This window comes from Oryx dammah, unplaced genomic scaffold (assembly GCF_014754425.2).
Source record: "Oryx dammah isolate SB20612 unplaced genomic scaffold, SCBI_Odam_1.1 HiC_scaffold_9, whole genome shotgun sequence".
Classification (NCBI taxonomy): domain Eukaryota; kingdom Metazoa; phylum Chordata; class Mammalia; order Artiodactyla; family Bovidae; genus Oryx; species Oryx dammah.
In genome coordinates, this window is record NW_024070193.1 from 38,204,114 (window position 1) to 38,210,361 (window position 6,248).

General features: G+C 38.7%; 1 pseudogene; it reads right to left on the bottom strand.

The window, feature by feature from the left end:
- Window positions 1-1,683: 1,683 nt before the first annotated feature.
- On the bottom strand, window positions 1,684-3,271 carry LOC120867664 (annotated as a pseudogene).
- Between the last annotated feature and the right edge of the window lie 2,977 nt (window positions 3,272-6,248).

Here is a 6,248-nt window from a genome sequence, read left to right on the forward strand (position 1 = left end):
GTCAATAAAGCAGAAATAGACGTTTTTCTGGAACTCTCTTGCTTTTTCCATGATCCAGCATATGTTGGCAATTTGATCTCTGGTTCCTCTGCCTTTTCTAAACCCAGCTTGAACATCTGGAAGTTCATGGTTCACGTATTGCTGAAGCCTGGCTTGGGGAATTTTGAGCATTACTTTACTAGCATGTGAGATGAGTGCAATTGTGCAGTAGGTTTAGCATTCTTTGGCATTGCCTTTCTTTGGGATTGGAATGAAAACTGACCTTTTCCAGTCCTGTGGCCACTGCTAAGTTTTCCAAATTTGCTGGCATATTGAGTGCAGCACTTTCACAGCATCATCTTTCAGGATTTGAAATAGCTCAACTAGAATTCCATCACCTCCACTAGCTTTGTTTGTAGTGATGCTTTTTACACCTATATTAAAAATATATATTTATACATGTATACATAAAATGTTTGTTTCTATTTATACTCACACACACATAAATCTTTCACCTTACTTCAAAAAGGATTTGAGTCAGCCTAAAGAAATATATGACAAACCTAGACAGCATATTAAAAAGCAGAGAAATCAGCTTGATGACCAACATCCGTATCATCAAAGCTATGTACAGATATGAGAGTTGGACCATGAAGAAGGATGAGCATTGAAAAAATGATGTTTTCAAAGTGCTTTGCTGGAGAAGACTCTTGAGAGTCACTTGGACTGCAAGGAGATCAAACCAGTCAAGTATAGTAATCACTGGAAGGATTGATGCTGAAGCTCCAATACTTTGGCCCGCTGACGCGAAAAACTGACTCATTGGAAAAGACTCTGATGCTGGGAAATATTGAGGGCAAGAGGAGAAGGGGGTGAAACAGCATGGATGGTTGGATAGTATCACTGACTAATGGACATGAATTTGAGCAAACTCCAGGGGATGGTGAAGGACTGGGAAGCCTGGCATGCTGCACTTCATGGGGTTGCAAAGAATCGGACATGACTAAGTGATTGAACTGAACTGATACATAAAAATAAAAGAACATTTATGTAGATATATATAAATACATATTTTTATACAGGTGCAAGAGGACTACTAATCATAGTTTTATAGATTTCCTGAACAAACATAACAAAACAGAAATAGATTCAAAGATACAGAGAATAAGCTAGTGTTTTCCAGATGGGAGGAGGGAAGGGGGTGGGTGAAAAAGGTGAATGGGATTAAGAGGTGCAAACTTCCAGTTATAAAATAGGTAAGTCACAGGGATATAATGTACAACAAAAGGAATATAGTCAATAACACTGTAATAACTCTATGGTGACAGATGGTAACTAGACTCACAGTGGTAATCATTTCATAATGTATAAAAATATTGAATCACTATGTTATAAACCTGAAAGTAATATAATATTGAAAGTCAACTATTCCTCAATAAAGAAGAAAACTACCTACTGTTGTATAATAAAGAATTTACCTTTTCTTGGTCCCTGGTCCCTGGGAGATAACCTCTAAATCTTTAGAACTTCCTGAGTGATAGGAGTGGCTTTGTTATTCATGAGTCTCTTGCATCATGCCTGATTTATACAAATGAGATGACTCAGGATGGGAGTTAATCATAGGAAAGACTGACGACCCACAAGATTAGAGTGTTGAGGCTTTGAACCAGCCCAACCTCCAGGGAGGAGAGGGGGTATTAAAGACTGAGTTCAATCACATGGCCAATAATTCAATTAATCATGCCTCTGTAATAAAACCCCAACAAAAACTATGGACACCAACTCTCAGATATGCCTTTCTTTTTAAATGTAATACTGTTTATTTAACTTAAGAAAGATTTCAGCATTATAAACATACCAAAAAAAAAAAGAGAGAAAACATTGCAGATGGTGTTTAGTACAGAAGGTTCTTGAACTTTCACTGATGCAGTGGCTCTTGGCTTTGCTGATAATGAAGAGTTCTACAGCTTGTTTAAGAAAACAAAGGGTTTAAACTACCACACTTCAACTAAAAAGGATCCAAAACACTTCTCATGCCAGCTGACCTCCCCTTCTCCACAGCTAAGAAGGGCAGTGGGATGTTATGTGGCTATATACAAAAACAAGACAACCTGAAGCTAGATGGATGCTCAGTGCAGTGTCCACAGGTCCAGCCCCACAGTGCATGCCCTGAGCTACAGCCCCTCCAGAATGCATAGCCCCCACAACCTCCACACCAAGCAAGGATGCTCAAGAGTGTATCTCAGTTCCTTTGTTCTTTTTACAAACTATAGATACGTACAGTTGAGAACTCGGGATTTCTAGCCAATGACCTTAGAGTTAACACACCACCTTACAAGTTAAAAAAAAAAAAAAAAGAAATGTGAGAAACATCTTTAAATGCCTTGTCACACCAACAGCAAAGTGCATGAAATGAGTAGAACACAAGAGCCTTTCGTTTTAAAAATGTTTGGAAATATGTACAGCTTTGATACAGTTTTCGGGTGCTCCAGACACCCATGGCCACTTCATGTAAACCACTGACAATTGCTAGAGCACTTTGAGAGACTACAATATGATCATGATCCAATTGGGTAATTAAACCTAATGAGGGCAACAGACACATCTTGGGGGAGAGGCTCCCTACTCTAAGGTATTCACAATAAGACAGATAACAGGTTTTTGTTTGTTTGTTTTTAATTCCTCCTCCTCCTCCTCTTCTTCATCTTTATCTTCCTCTTTCACCTTTTCTGGGCAACTTTATCAGGACCCTTGGCGCCATCAGACTTCCCTATAGACTTATAGTCTGTGACATCCTTTCCTTCAGCTTCGCTGCCTTGTTGACGTATGGCTGCTTCTCGCTGTCACTTAAGTTATTCCACATCTCGCCCAGCTTCTTTGCCACATCTCCAATGCCAGGGTTTGTAGACTTGATCTTGCGGAGGAATTCAAAGCAGATAGTTGTCTCTTGGGGGTATTAGGGTCCTTCTTCTTCTTGCCTCCCTTAGCCAGTCTGTAATCCTTCATTTCCTGATCATAGCACACTTTATCCGCCTTTGCCATTTCATCAAATTTAGATTTCTCTTTCCTGGACATGGTCTTCCACCTCTCAGAGCATTACTTGGAAAATTCAGCAAAATTGACAGGGACCTCATTTTCTTCATATGTTCCTCTCTGCATGTCTGCACAAAGAAGGCATAAGCAGACATCTTGCCCTTTGGTTTCTTGGGATCACCTTTAGCCATCTTGACTGTATTGTTCGCTAGCCTGAGCAGCGCAGGGCATGATGCACGGCTTAGCGCTCCATAGCCTTGCGCTACTGCCTGGATGAGAGCTGCCTCAGCTAGCTTCCTTGTTGCTGAACACATCAAGTGTTGGGGAAGGGTGATGTATTCTACTTCCCTTCCAGGCATCATCCTAATTGTCTATTGGGCTGGTTCTGATTGACAACTTTTATAGTAAAGCTGTAAATACAGTGCTTTACAGAATTCTGTGAGTCATTCAAACAAATTATCAGACCTAAAAGAGTTAAAGCAACCCCTATATTTATAGCCAGTTGGTCAGAAGTGCAACTGGTCTGAGGACTTCTGAAATTGTGGCTGGTGTTAGAAGTGAAGGTAATCTTTTAGGAAATTATGCCCTTAATTTGTGGAGTCCATGCTAACACTAGGTACTTGGCATCAGAATTGCACTACAGCATAATAATAACAGAAACTAAATAAATAAAGAGCTACAGCCAAGAGGAATAGGGATATAAAAATAAAGAGATAAAAATAATGAGGTCACTACTTATATCATAAGAATGAAATCCAAGAAAGCTTTATAAGGATTTCAGAGGCAGCACAGTGTGGTGGTGAAGAACAAAGGTTTTAGCCAGACTTCAGGACTCAAATTCCACCACCGCCCTTTACCATCTGGGTGACTACAGGCAAGTCGCTTAACTCTCCAAGCTCTGTAAAATGAAGATAATAATAATGCTTTACCTCAAAGAACTATTAAAAGAATTGACTTAATTCATAAAAAGTGTTTAAAGCCGTTTCTGACATATAAGAACTCAATACTCAGAATGGACCACAATGGCAGGCCGCTGTCAACAAATTAAAGCACAATTTAATGAAAATTATTTTTTTAAAGAAGATACAGTCCTGATGTGAAACCCTAACAGTTTATCACAGGACTGTCCAATAAAACTTTCTGAATGACCAAAATGTTCCATATTTATCCTGTCCATTATGAAAACTTCCAGCCATATATGGCTATTGAGCATTTGAAATATGGTTGTTTTGACTAAGGAAATATTTATTCTATTTAATTTTTATTTTATTTAAATTCAAATAGCCACATGAGACAAATGGCTACCACATATTGGACAGTGAAGACAACTAGGGAATATGAGAGCCCACATGCCCTTTGAGTGCTCTTTCATGAACAATATTTACAACAGTCAAGCTTCCAGCAAGGACTGCAGATGAGAATTCAAGTCCAAGTTACTGGTTAAAGGCAGAACCATGCTTCAGTGGGTATTCAAGAAAAGAACAGATTTAATATTTTGTTATATAAGTCAAGAAGCCTACCAATCAGGCATGAGCCTGGAAAAAAGCCCACTGACTTTGACACGGAGTTGGGACAAGGTAATATTTGCGGACATGGTTTTCCTCAGAAAACAGCCCAGAATTTACTACAATTTATAATTAGAAGAAGCCCCAAAGTTCTACAGACTTTATCAGGTTGTGATGAGAATTAAAAGAGAAAATGCATATAACTTTAGCACAATGCCCTCTACAACAAACATTCAATCAATTTTACCTCTTTTATCATCATTATCAGAATTATTCTGTGCTATAAAATATGCCTGTAACAACTGCAATTGGAGATGTTAATTATCTCAATACAGTGCCCATGTAGCAACAATATTGAATTGAAAACAGTATTATTTACTGCTGAGCGACTGAACTGAACTGAACTGAACTGAACTTAAGAAAACCTAGTGGTAAGTAAACAAGTTGACTTCCCATATAGGGTTCTTAGATTGTGACCAACTAAATGCTTGCAGAACTCTGTCAAAACTGATGATCTTTGGGTTTTGAAGTAACTAAAGTAATTAGATCAAAGAGCCATTGTTTGTGGAGGCTACTCTAAATCTGAGAAAATAAACTATATCATCAGCATTTAGGCAAATGTTTATCTGCCTGATCCCTACAGCAGGGATGCATGAGTTTGTCTCATCCAGGAATAATATCAAGTCACTAAGATACACTTTAAGGGGGAGAATTTGAAATATATTGTATTTTGTCTCCTTTAAGATACTATCTAATCTACCAAGAAACTTACTCATGCCAATGACCTGGAATCTGGGCAGTAGTGTTATAAGTCTCACATAAGTATTAATAGCTAGGATTCTGTATCTAGAGCATAACCTATTGCTGTACATAAGCCTAGGACTGATACAAGTTCAATAAAATCAAGGCTTATTCAAGGTTCCTAAGAAACTTCTTCACTAACTGATGAAACTTATGTAATGTTCCCCAGTAAGACAAGAGCTGTGTCTATGAGCCACATACTCCTGAAAAACACTGTGCTGAGAAACCTAGAGTAGCAGCTTATAAAAAACAAAATTGGTCTACATCTGTATGGAATCATTTAGAGAGGTCACAAAGTATTTTTTCCTAAAATCATCCTATATTGTATTTTGTTTTTGTTTACCTCTAGCCAATAGGAGTAACAAGTAGTGAAGTGAAGTGAAGTGAAAGTCACTCAGTCGTGTCCAACTCTTTGTGACCCCACAGACTATACAGTCCATGGAATTCTCCAGGCCAGAATAATGGAATGATTGGCCTTTCCCTTCTCTGGGGATCTTCCCAACCCAGGGATTGAACCCATGTCTCCACATTGCAGGCAGATTCTTTAGCAGCTGAGCCACAAGGGAAGCCCAACAACTAGACAAGGACCTAAACCTATCATGGACAGCAGTGCTGAATATTCCAAACGCAAGTGACCTTGACCTTTTCCTGGGGCTTTCTATAATCAGAAACTACAACTGGGACCCAGACTCAGGTCTTCAGTTTCAAGGCAGTTGATGCTAGGAGTTTTGTCAGCATCACTCCTCTATGAGTGGCAACAAATAAACTAAGATTATATGGTTTTCATCTCTGGTGACTTAGCTACAAAAAAAGAAACACTGACAACTTCAATGTATACTTACCACCAACTTGGAATTGCAATAAGAATCAAAAAATAGTACTATGGTAGCAGAGGAGCACTGAAATCATTCCTTTAAAGTATCTCAAGTG